Source organism: Pteropus alecto, unplaced genomic scaffold, assembly GCF_000325575.1.
Source record: "Pteropus alecto unplaced genomic scaffold, ASM32557v1 scaffold43, whole genome shotgun sequence".
In the NCBI taxonomy this organism is placed as follows: Eukaryota; Metazoa; Chordata; class Mammalia; order Chiroptera; family Pteropodidae; genus Pteropus; species Pteropus alecto.
In genome coordinates, this window is record NW_006435764.1 from 7,893,833 (window position 1) to 7,906,907 (window position 13,075).

The 13,075-nt window shown below is 48.6% G+C and overlaps 1 long non-coding RNA gene and 1 pseudogene across 2 annotated transcripts; both read right to left on the bottom strand.

Moving 5' to 3' along the window:
- Positions 1-281: 281 nt before the first annotated feature.
- Positions 282-3,319, bottom strand: LOC112479195. Of its 2 annotated transcripts, none has more exons than XR_003046095.1 (3): positions 3,212-3,319; positions 943-2,908; positions 282-566 (listed from the first exon to the last, which is right to left on the bottom strand). It is a non-coding gene; the product is annotated as an uncharacterized LOC112479195 (long non-coding RNA). The 2 variants fall into 2 exon arrangements; XR_003046094.1 differs by having other exon boundaries at positions 3,126-3,319.
- Positions 3,320-12,452: 9,133 nt separating this feature from the next.
- LOC112479260 lies at positions 12,453-12,571 on the bottom strand (annotated as a pseudogene).
- Between the last annotated feature and the right edge of the window lie 504 nt (positions 12,572-13,075).

Here is a 13,075-nt window from a genome sequence, read left to right on the forward strand (position 1 = left end):
AAGATCTAAGTCCGAGATCTTAGAGGCGATGTTCATGTCTCCTCAAGTTCAACGTTGATCCCACCTTTACCAACTGGACTAAGCGGTAAATTTAGCCATCAACAACATGTCCTTTGAACTCTTGCTACTCAAAGTGTGACCTCGGCTTGTTAGAAATGCAGAATCTCAGGCCCAAGAATCTCGGCAGATTAACAAACTCACCAGGTGATTTGAATGCACAGTAATGTTTAAGAAGCACTGCTAATATTGGGGGCAAGGAAAGAGATGAGAAATGTTTTTTGGGTTTTTTTTTTATTGTGATTATTCCTATTTAAAAGGAAAGAAGGGGAGGAGTTCATGATTTCATCTTGAGCAACTCCAGTAGCCAGCAAGGAAACACAGGTAGAGGCTACGGTCTTTATTTCTGCAACTTGTTCACAAACTCCGAAAACATGTTTATGACGTCCTCTAACTCTTTATTCCATGTTCCACTCACCTCCTCCTGCGACTCATTTGGTCAGGATTCTTTGCTTAGTGCACTGACGTGAGTCTCCATCCCCGAGGGCCTGTAGCATTGGGCATCCCGGCTGCAAAGCGTCATAGCAGGTGTCCATCTATATTTACCACTAGGCACGATGATGTAGGAGGTACTCCATGGGGACCCTGGGTTCCACTCATACCCCTTGTGTGTGTGTGTGTGTGTGTGTGTGTGTGCAGGAACCTTGGGTTCCACCCATATCCCTCGCGTGTGTGTGTGTGTCTGTGTGTGATGAAGACCCCCAAATGGCCAGGTAGCAATCTGTGCCTCCTGGTTGAAATATTCCTCTGTTTAGTTCTAAAACCATCAGACAATCAAAACTTAGAGTTGCCTGAACAGGAAGCAGACAGCAGACACTCTGATGATGGTGAGAGTCACCATCGTCACCTCCTCCCCTAGTCCTGAGACCCTTGGAAGAAACATACCATCACGGGTTTCCAGTTCAGAGCACGTGTTCTCTGGGGGCCCGACCTGGTCCGGCTAACAGGCTGCACCCTCTCTGCTCCACTGCCCTGCTGCCCTTCCTTTGAGTGCCTTCAGGCCCAGTGCTGATGGGGTTTGGCCAGGTGTTTTCGAAGACAGCCGCCAGCATTGTGAGCAGACTGGAGCTTGGAGGAGGAGGACGGGAGTGAGGGCAGCAGAACAGGCGGCAAGCATAGACTGGTTCTGGTCCAGCCGCCAGGCTGTGTTCCCTCAGCGCAGTGCCAAATTCCCACTCTGGCCTCAGTTTCCCCCTGGGTCCCAGTGGGGATAATAACATGGCTCCTCCTCCCAGGGGGGCTGTTCAGATTAACTAATTAATGAGTGTGACATCGTCTGCTTCCACAAAGGGGCTGATTAAATGCTGAGTGCTGTTATTAGAGCGATGGAGGGTGTGTGACAGGCAGAGTTGACTAGAGACAGATCTGCTCCCCTCGCCTCCTCCCCATCCCCTTCCTCCGTCTGCCCCACGCTCTGCAAGCTGAACATCTTGCAAGACAAAACCAAGACGATTTTTGGCACTCCCAAAACAGTGTATAACTTTTGCGCATTTCCCCTGTACTGGAATGTGAGTCACGGCTGAGCGGCATAGCGTAATGTGTCTTCGACAGCTGGCACAGCTGTGCCCTGCCCCAGACTCTAGGCTCCCAGCAGCTGCACAGTGGAGTGGCTTGGCTGGTGATTTCATCAGGGTAGAGCTGCCTACAGACGACAACTGCAGAATCCCTGAGCTGGACACCAGCCCCCTGACTGCATTGCCCCGTGGTCCTGGGGACTGAGTGACCGCCGTCCCTCACAGCCTGAGGGAGGGAGAGCCATCACGGCACACTGGCTTCGGGCTGGAGGGAATTCAAAGCATGCAGGGTTTTAAAGTATAAAGTGTCTATTCATAGCCCTAGGCGATCCAATGACTATATTTTAGCTTGGATGCAGGGTATAGGATAACTGGATGAAATCACAGCTCTGGGGCATGGCGACTCTGGCCTAGCTATAGTCCAGAGAGGCCCCTGCATGAAATAGTGAATGTGACTTTCCCAGCAGCCAGTGTGAGATCATTGCCCATAACCAGATTCTGGGTCCCCCATCTCTGACGGTTGTAGGGTGCTGGCTCCCACCCCAAGTCTCGGTATTTGTGATGGGGTGACTGAGAAGGAATCACCCGGTCCGCCACCAGGTAAATAAGTCTACATCTGACATCCAAGGGGAACGTTGTTTACCCAAGCAGCACAAACTCAGCCTGACTGGGGAGATGAGAGAGAAGCTCTGGAGGCTGAGCTGTCAGACTCCCACGGGGAGAGAAATTAGCCAGTTTCTGAGGTCTAGGAAATGCATGTGAATGGGATCTGGGGCACCTGGAGCCAGCTCTGGATCCTCCGAGGCATCTCCTGGCAGGATTTCAGCCCTTCTCAGGCCTTCTTGTTCCTCCTGCTGTGAGACGCAGGGATGGGTCACAGGCACAAACAGCCTGCAGTGGAGTCTGGACCACGGGGCCGTGTTGGCAGCTCAGGGATTAGAGATCAGCCACCATGGGGCTGTGCTGAGGTCCCAGGCAAGAGGCGGGCTGTTCCCTCCCACCAGAGGGGAACCTACAGGCTCATTCATACCTTTTACTTGAATAAGCACAGTTCACAGTCTCAACAAATCTGTGTGACGCGGCCATAGTGGCTGAGACGCCGGAGGAGGTGCCCGTGATGGGGGGAGAGGGGAAGAGGACTTTCCCCAAGGCGAAGCTCTGGGAGGTTTCTCCATTCTCTGCTCATCTTCCATCCACTTGGGCGTCACCAGCACCTTCACTGTCATGCCCAGAGGATTGTGGGAATCTTCGCGTCGCGTTAAACCAGCCCATTTGGGAGCGTCTGCTCCCTGATGGGCATTGTAGTAACTAGTTTTTCTCCTCGGGGCACCGGGGAGCTGCAGAAGTGTAAATACAGTTGTCTCAGGGGAAAGCTTGCGTGGTTACTGACTAGTGCGATTCATCTGGACTTTCTGGACACCAATAACATGAGTAGAGAGTCTGTCTTTTTGACGGTGTTCATCCATCCACCCATCCCCCAGCCACTCATTCTCCCACCTGCCTCTTCACCCACCCATTCATTCACCCCTCCCCTGCCTCAGTTCATCCACTCACCCATCCTTCTACCCAGTGAGGAGAGAAACACACACTCTGAAGATCACCAGGGCCTGGGGGTGCCCTCGGCCTCAGTCTCAGCTCACCAGCATCCCCAGGGCAAGAAGGCTTGAAGATCCTTCATGCTGATCAAACGCAGGAGCGAAATGCTGATCGCTTGGAGAGAGAGGCCCAATCCTCCTTCACAGACGGCTCGATGCCTTTCCAGGGACCTGTGAGTCATGCTCACTGCCCTGGAAACAGTCAGCCCGGCCCCTGAGGTGGGAGGGATGTTCTAATGTCTTGTGAGGAGACCGAGGCTCGGGGAGGGGCAGTGAGTTGCCCACATTAGAATCAGAGCTGGGACCTAGAACAGGGGCTATCGACTCTCAGCTCAGTGGTAGGTTGGGGTCGGGTTGCCCGATTTAGCAAACAAACCAAAAAACCAGGCTGCCCAGTGACATTTAAAATTCAAATGTAACTGGGCGTCCTATATTTTATCGGGCAGTCCTAGGTGCGGGTGATTAATCCTTGATTAATCCTCGCTTCACTACCAAGCAGAGCTTTCTGAGGACCCAAATTCCCGTGCTGTCCAGAACACAGCCTGTTTGTCCCTTAGGCAGAGCTGGCCACCCTCTGACCTACTTGGCCTCCATGAATCACCCTCCTCGCCTCTGAGCAGACCCAGCGTTCTGACAGGTCACTGGTTCTCAACTTACTCTGCCCAGGCTGCACCCCAAGCCAATTACGGCCGAATCTCTGGGCCTTAGAGTTGTTAACGTTCCCTGGACGATTCCAGCATGCAGCCGAAGTTGAGATCCACAGTGCTGGCCGGACCCACGTCTCCACTGCTCACGTCGAATTAGTTCTGCCTTCGCTTCCTGAAAGAGTCTTGGGAACCTCAGCTGCTCCGCTTTTGCAAACCACCCTGTTGCAGGCCCTCAGCCCTAGGCTCTCCTTAGCGCTTTCTGGTTGATTGAGGAGTTTTGGATTCAGAGAATGACAGTTTCTGTTTATCCCAGGCCCATCAGGGACACAGGGGTGGGAGCCCCCTGCTGGCATCCCTGTGTCCCCGACGTACTGACTGGAGCACTTGGGGGAGCCCCTCGGGGTTCCATGGTCAAGGCCAGGCAGAAAGCAGGTTGTTCTTTGAGCTGATTCTTTGTTCTTTGAGCCCAGTCCTCCAGGAGGAGTTGGATCTCTGTAGCCTCCTATCCCTCTCCCCGACAACACACAGTGTGTCTGTGACTGCTCTTCAGTGTCTGTCCTCCCCCTAGACTCAATGCGAGGATGGCGAGAGACAGGCCTGTCTTCTGTGTCCGCACAGCTTGGCTGGTGGATGGAGCAGGGGCTCAATTAATATCTGTGTAATCTGTGGGCGAACCTTTAGCAATCATGAACTTCAACCCCACCTTTGTACAGGGAAGACAACAGAGGCACAGAGAGGGGAAGGGACCTGCCCCAGGTTGCACAGTGGAGGCTGAGTTAGGACTCCAATTCAAGGCTGCAGTTCCCATTCTGTGTCACTAGGCCCCCAGCCCTACTCCCTCCTGCCCCACCCCTCTCAGCCCCGTTCTGAGCCATCAGCTTCTCCTGCATGCAGGATGACTACCCCGGACCCTCCATGCATACACACACACTCTCTCTCTTCCCAAGGCTTCTCCTTCTGGGAAGGGTCGGGGTGACCCTGGCAGTGGGTGGGGAGACAGGCAAAGGTGGGAGGAGAACTATATTCCATGGCAGACCAGCCAGAAGCTTCCTCTGTCAAACAGACTTCTAGGTGACAAACCCCTGCAGGATATGGAAGGAGCTGGAACTTCCATTTCGATAGGTCTTGCTGAGTGGACTTTGCCCTCTCTCTCAGCCTCCTCTTATGTCTGAGATAGAACTGCACGGCCACCGAGCTCCCAGAGCCTGCTTTTCCCCAGGCTAGTCACGAAGCTGGAAGGTCCACAGCAGGATTTGGACCCTCTTTCTCTGGCTGTGAGGCCCTCTTCGAGGCTCCAGTTCCCTGGTCAGGGAAATGGGTCCAATAATATTGCCCTGCTGGGGTGTTGGCAAGGGTTCCAGGCGTGATGCTTGGCCAGCGGGCTTTCCCTGAGCCTTTGTCCTGGGGTTTTGGTGATATTCTAAGCTGAACGTGAGCGTAGTTATCAGGCACTCAGGACTGATCCCTGATTGGACAAACCAATGTCATCCGTCCCTTCCTGAGGTGTGAGTCAGAAGGTGGCCTTTTCGGTAAATGGATGAATGACAATGGCTTCCTAAAGGACTCCAAAGGGACCGAGCGCCTTTCAGAGACTTTCCAGCCTCTTGAGGCCATGTCAGGAGGCAGCAGCAAGCACTGGCACCACGGGGCATGGGAGGCAGGTTTGCGGTGGGTGCCCCTGGGTGAGGAGACTCCAGAGGGAACAGAACCAGGCAGGCTGCAGTGGGCGGGGCCAAGCCAGGGTTGGCCTTGGAGCTCAGACACCCTTTTCTTAACGGTTTAGAAGAAAAAATTTTTTGTAGTAAAATAAACATAACATAAAATTAACCATTTTCAAGTGTGCAGTTCAGAGGCATTAAGTACTTTCACATCGTTGGACAACCACTTCCAGAACTTTTTCATCATCCCATCCTGAAACTATCCATGAAATAAGAACTCACCGCTCCACCCTTTCCCTAATCCCTCAAAACCACCACTTGACTTTCTGTCTCTCTGAATTTGACTAGTCTAGGTACCTCATATGAATGGGGAAGGGCTTGAGAACAGGCTTCCCTAAGAGGTACCACTTGGACGTGTGAATTATTTGGAGCTGAAGGCAATCGAGACCCTACGGGCTCACGAGAAGCTTTCACCTCTCCATTAAAGAATTTAAATGTGATGCCTTGCCCATAATAAGAGTTATTACCAGAAATAGCTTTTTATGAGTTATTACCAGAAATAGCTTTCTATCTATGGGACAGGGCAAACTACTAATTACTAAACATCTGCCTTTCTTATCATCCCGCAATGCCCTTCCTCCCCATCTTTGGCTCAGATGTCACGTATACCTCATTTTCCCTTTCTGTCCAGGAACCTCTCGTGTATGTGAGGGTCTCTGACTCTCTCCTGTATATGGGAGTTCCCATACGTGTGTATGTAATTCAATTTGGTTATTTTCTCTTGTTAATCTGTCTCATGTAGATTTAATTATTCGACCAGCTGGAAGAACCTAGAGGGGTAGAAGAAAAGTTTTTCCTTCCCCACGGTGGAAGCATACAATACTTGTCCTTTTGTGTCTAGCTCGTTTCACTTAGTATAATGTTCTCAAGTTTCATTCATGTTGTGGTCTGTGTCAGAATTTCCCTTCTTTTAAAGGCTGAATAATATTCCATTGTCTGTAGAACCACATTTCATCCATTAGTGGACATTTCGGTTGTTTCAGCCTTTGGTAATGATCATGATAATAATGATAAAGCTAAGAACATGCGTGTATAAATATCCAGTCAAATTCCTGCTTTCAATTCTTTTGGGTATATACCCATGTTAAAAGATAAACTGAGACGTATTAAAAGTTGTAAGGGTTTATTTAACCAAAAATCGATTTGATTAGGCGGCATCCAATCTAGCAGATAGAAAGGAGCTCTGAGGAACTGTGAAAGACTTTTAAAAGCAGAATGGCACTTTCTGGGAAGAAGGGAGTTATAGTAAGCAAAGAAGTGGGTTCGTTGTTGCAAAGTTACTTTCCCTTAGGGAATGGCAGGGGTCCATCAGGCAGATGACCTCCCTAGTGCTGATCAGGCTATTCCTGGTTGGTTCAAGAGTCCATTTCTGGAAGAGCTGAAAGTATAATTAAGTTAAATCTCAGTTTGATGATGCGGGGCTTAGCATAAGCAATTCCATTTTGGACCTGTTGTCTTGTTTGTAACACCCAGAAGTAGAATGACTGCAGCATACAATAATTTTATGTTTAATTTTTTGAGGAATCTCCATACTGTTTTCCACAGCGCCTGCACATTACATTCCCACCAGAAATGTACCAGGGCTCCAATTTCCCCACTTCCATGCCAGCACTTGTTATTTGTTGTTGTTTGTTTTTTATAATAGTCATCTTGAAAGATGTGAAGTGGTACCCCGCTGTGGTTTTGATTTGGATTTCCCTGGTGATTGGTGACGTTGAGCATCTTTTCATATGCTTATTGGCCATTTTTAAGTAGGTTTCAAATTTTTCTTTATTGAAGTAAAAGTTATATACTTTTTTATATTAACTTATAAGTCAACTGGGTAACCATCATCCAGATCAACTGGATGAACATTTATAACATTCCGCCACCCTAGAAAAGCTTGGGTGCCCCCTCCCCATGAGGGCTTCTGAAGGAAACCACCTTTCTGACTTGGATTGCCATGGATGATGTTACCTGTCCTAGACCTTCAAATAAACAAAGCCATGGATGTTTATTTTTGTGATTGGCTTCTTTTACTCATTGCTATATCTGTGAGATTCATCCAGCTCGTTGCAGGTACAAATAACTTATTCTTTTTCATTGTTGTGTAATATTCCAGAACATGAATATACCACAGTGTATTGGATTAATCATATGACATTGCTAATAGGCCAACTTTTTATCTACAGAAAAAGGGCATTTCATAAGGCTCCACCTAATATTTCTCCATTCTATAGTTGATGGATATTCGCTGTTGTGAAGATTTTGGTATATGTCTTGGTGAGCATATGCATGACTATATTCCGAGGGTTAGATTTGCTGGTTCATAGGGTATATGTATGTTGGGTTTGGCCAATTCTTCCAGTTTTGCAAAGTGGTTTTGCCATGTATGAGAGCTCATACATCTACATCCCTGCCGACATTTGGTATGGTCAGTCTTTGTAGTTTTAGCCAATTTTCCAACCTCCTTTTAAGGAATGTGGCCCCAAATTGTTCTCATCCCCATCCACTGCCTCAGTTGGTTATAGCTGATTGCCCTGGGCTGGCCCCAAGTCTGTAGCCATCTCTGTAAGGGCTGGACAGGAAGATGGTTAACCATCCAGTTTTAGCCAGTTTTCCAACCTCCTTTTAAGGAAGGTGGCCCCAACTTGTTCTCATCCTCATCCACTGCCTCAGTTGGTTATAGCCAATTGCCCAAGTCTGTAGCCACCTCTGTAAGGGCTGGACAGGAAGATGGTTAACCATCTGGTGGGGGCCGGTCTGAGCCCCAGCCCACGGAGTCATTCCATGGTGAGTGTGCAGAGTGGTGATTCATAAGCAACATATATTTGATTATTCAGATGACCAAATATATTTATCATGTATTTGGTCTTCCTCTGTGGTTCCTGGATTACAGCTCCTCAAACCGTCGGAATTTCCTTTGCAAAAGAGCGATGGGAGCATCTTTTGTTATAATATTTAGCCTTTTGTCCTCAGTTCCTGAGCTCGCTCAGGTCCATAAAGGCGAAATACATGTCTTATTATTCATAACAGATGCCTTTCCACCACAACTGGGGTTATGTTAATGAGGTGACTTTGGGAAAGCACCTGAGAATGGAGACTGGTTGCCAGGGGAACCAACCATGAATAGAGGGTTGGAACTTTCAGTCTCGCCCCCCGTTTCCAGGGAGAGGGACTGGAGGTTGAATCAATCACCAACGGCCAACAATTTAATTAATCATATCTAGGTAATGAAGCCTCCATAAAAATCCAAACGGACAGGGTTCAGAGAACGTCCATGTTGGGGAAACAGAATGCTTCCAGGTGTCACCATGCCAGGTCCCTAGTGCCACAAGGACAGAAGCTCCTTTGTTCGAGGCCTCACTCTCCATATCTCTTTATCTGGCTGTTGATTTGTATCCTCTAATAATCTCCTTTGTAATAAACTGGTAATCTAGTGAGGAAACAGATGTTCCTGAGTTCTGTGGGCCACTCTAGCAAATTAAACAAACCCGAAAAGGGGTCGTGGGAACCTCCGATTTATAGCCAGTCTGTCAGAAGCCACAGGTAACAACCTGGACCCGTGATTGGCATCTGGAGTGGAGGGCAGTCTTGTGGGACTGAGCCCTCAACCTGTGGAATCCGATTCTGTCTCCAGGTAGATTGTGTCAGAACGGAGCTGAATTCTCAGACATCCTGCTGGTGTAGGAGAATTGCTCGTTGGTGTGGGGAAGCCCCCCCCACACACAAGATATGCACATTGGAATTAGGTCCAGAAACCCCAAATAGTGTGGCATTAGGCCCACCAAGTCAAGCCTTTCTTCAGGAGATACACCAGCAAAGAGCAGGTGACAGGGACCAGGATTGTTATGGTGACCGTGCATTCCCCCAGTGGGGCCATCTGGGGCCTGCGAGATTGTATGGCTGATACATCAACTGCTCCTCCTTGTTCTTTTCCTCGTTGCCACCTGTGCCCTTAACCCGGCGTTCTCTGTAGGTCCCCCAAGCATCTTAGCATTTGGCTTCTCCGTATGTAATGTTTTACAAGTGTATGTGGATGCCATTGTGATTAATAATATTTAAATTCGCTGAAAGCTTTTCTGAACTCACAGCAGTCTTTAGTGTTTTATTTTCTCAGCCAATGAATACATAAGAATACGGCTCTTAACCAATGGGGTGGGAATAGGTCCAACTGTTGAAATGTAAGAGGTAAAGAAATAAGAGTTCAGATGGGTCCTGAATGTATGCCAATAGGGCCATTTTGGGGTTCCCAAAATGGGGGTGGATAGGATGCTTCAAGTCTTCACCTCCCGGACATCACCCTTCCCTGAGCGATCCAGTTGAGGTGGCTTGAGTCCCTCTCCTCTGTACCCGGGAAGTCTAGCTTCTTGCTCGATGTCCGAGAACCTCTGATGGATGCTTGCGCTCTCCTGTCACCTTAGTCCGCTTCTCTGCCACCTCGTCCAGTTCCCCCACCTGCTGCTGCTATTTCTCTCCACAGTGCTTCAGCCACACGTGGGCCTGGCCCTTGCTGATGGGGTGATCAGGCGCGACCACAAGAGCTGGAATGTCAGGATTCAAAGCCCAGCTCTGCCATTGACAGACAAGCCGACTTGACCTTGGGCAAGCTACTCTGTCTCTCTGGGTTTTGATTTTCTCATTATAAAATGGAGGCGAGTCTGGCCCCTCCTCTTGGGGCTGGTTGAAGGTCACATGAGCTGAGATGGGTAAAGCACCCAGTGCTGGCAGTTAGGGGGCATGAGCTGTCATTTTGATGTATTACCCCACTGGAAGGTTTGGGGACGGAGGAGGAGATTACAGCCCAGCCTCAGAACAATTTACAGCCGTACTGTGGCCCTTATGTCCAGCATTTCTTGCCATCCTCATGACAGGAAATGTCCCACCAGCCAGCTGTCTCCTCTGGGCTGGGGCCTGCAGCCATTTCTTGGGGCTTGGACCCTCCCCCCCTGTTCCACAACCTCCCACCCCCCTCTCAGCCGCCAGGAGAAGATACAAAGTTGATTTTTCAGGGCATCTACATTTTGGCCACAACTGCTGTCATGCAAGAGACTCTAAGACAATGAATGGTCAATGAGGCCAAGACAGTGCCCTTAGGAGGAGTCTCGGAAATCCGCAAGGACATTTATTTACTTATTTTTGTCACAGTGGTGTGTGTGTGTGTGTGTGTGTGTGTGTGTGTGTGTGTGTAACTTGTTTATATATAAACACAAAGTAATTTTTGTATGCTTTTAATACACACAAATTTTTCCAGGAATGCGACTATTATGTTCACAAAAAGAGAAGATTGTCCTTTGTTTTGCTTGGAATCTTGCCAAGATGCATTGCCCATTTCACGTCACCAGCAACAACACACCACTCACGGTGCCTGAGTCACCATCAGGACCACCTGGGCCCGTCCGCCTCGGTGGCTGTCGTGTTCCCGGTGGTCCCACCTCAGGAGTGAGTGTCCAGACACGTCATCCTGTCTCCTGCTGTAGCTGGCTTGCACATTTCCATCCTGAAATTATTTTTTATTATAGATTCCTTTCCTTTTAGTTCTCCTTTAAATTATGGTTGAGATATTACATTGATTTTTTTTTTTTAAAGGCATGTGTGATTATTTATGAATTTCATTTCAGCTTGGCGAAGGGGGCGGGGTTTGGAGTCACCATTCAAGGGCCCAGCTTTGCAGAATTTAAGAAACCTATTCTGAGCCTTCGCTAGCCTGGAGGGATTTGTTTCTGAAATGAAGTTGTCAGGCTCGCTTGAACATGGAAGCTGCTGCTTCATAGACTTATTCTATGAAGTCTCTCTTTTCCTCTCCCCTGTAAATGTTTTGGGTTAGCAATCAATCCCACTGCTTGTCTTTCTCCCAGGCCACTTTCTCCTTCATCTGTCCTCACAGAGTGCCCCCAAAGGACATTCCCAATAAAGGACTGTGACTGTGCCACAGCTTGACTTGAAACCCTTCTGTGGTCCCACATACCCTGTGGTTCAAGTTGAATGCCCTCAGCCTGAGCCCGACACGGGGCACAGCCTCATCTCAGCACACGCCTCAGCCCTGAAAGTTCACCTCTGGAAGATGACTCTAGAAGGTTCCACAGGGGCCTGCGGTTGAGCAGTAGAGCAGTGGCCACTGTGAGAGAGAGAGCAAGATGTCAAGTTTTAGAGGATTCAGTAAAGAACACACGCATCCAAGTTAAGAACCAATTGAGACATGCAATAGACAGACAGAGATCAAAATATTTCCCTATGGCTGTGACTTCTGATCAGTGGCCAAGGGGGTTTCCTACTATCCCACCCTTGAACTTGACATTCACCCACTGAAATCACCCAGTCCCTGGCCCAAGTGGGGATTCAGGAGGCTCTTGACTGACTACCAGGCAAGAGCAGACCAGTAAGAGCTTCCAAAAGAGAAAGGGCTGGACCAGACTTGCTCAAAAGCTCCCCAGTTTGGCCTTCAGATAAGTCATTTCTCTGTAGAGGAAGAGGAGGGAGTAAAGCATCAAGAAAGAGGCCGGAGCATTACTGTAATTCAATGGACACTCCTCCACACAGGGACCCTATGGGAGGGAGGGAGGGAGGAAGGGAAGTTGTGGCCCCAGTCACCACTGCCTGGGTTGTGTTGATGGCGGATCCCAGATGGAGCAGGAGCTGGGAGAGGAGGCTGAGGTCAGAGGAGACTGTCAGAGCTGGGAACTGTGCAGGAAACTTCTCTAATTTAAAATAACCTTTGGTTATCATCAAATGGTATACGTACTGCAAAAAGTTGGAGCGCACAGATAAGCAGATAGTCTGAGGACTATCACTGCAAATACCTTATCGTCTGTCCTCTCAGATCTCTCTCTCTCTCTCTCTCTTTTTTATTTTTATTTTTATTTTTAGGCGAGGCAACCCTTGGTTGACCTCACAGACTGCAAGGACCTTGTCAGCTTACAATCTCTTATTTTTTATTTTTCCCATCTACAGCACCTGGTCTTCCTAGGTGGTCTCCCATCCAAGTACTAACCAGGCCCGACCCTGCTTAGCTTCCGAGATCAGACAGGATCGGGTTTGTTCAGGGTAGCGGATCTCTTTTTATGCAAATATATATATATTTTTTTTTTATCAAAACAAGATCATAGTGTCCTTGTTGCAAAATAAAATTTGCTTTTATTTTCCATTGAAAATCTTGACCTCTCTCTGTCAATACATTTTTTCAAATCTAGTGTTCAGCCTATATTTCCATTCCATCATTATCCCCCCAATGTCCTCTCTGCTGATTTGTGCAAACTAGGGTAACGTCAGGACCCTCCGGTTGGATGCGTTTAGGTCTCTTTTGGTCTGATAGGTCCCTTTCTCATGACGGTGACTTGTGAAGACTGAGTAGTTTGTCTTGCAAAATACTCCACCTTCAGGATTCGCCTCCTTGTTTCTCTCTTGTCTCGTTAGGTTCATTTCGTTGTCTCCTGTATGCCCAGTAAAATTGTTGGACTCAAGGTATTAGGCATTTCAGATGAGGATGCATCGTGGGTGATGCTGACATTTCACAATTCGTCACATCAGAAGCCACATAACATCACGTGAGTGATGCTGAGTGAGGG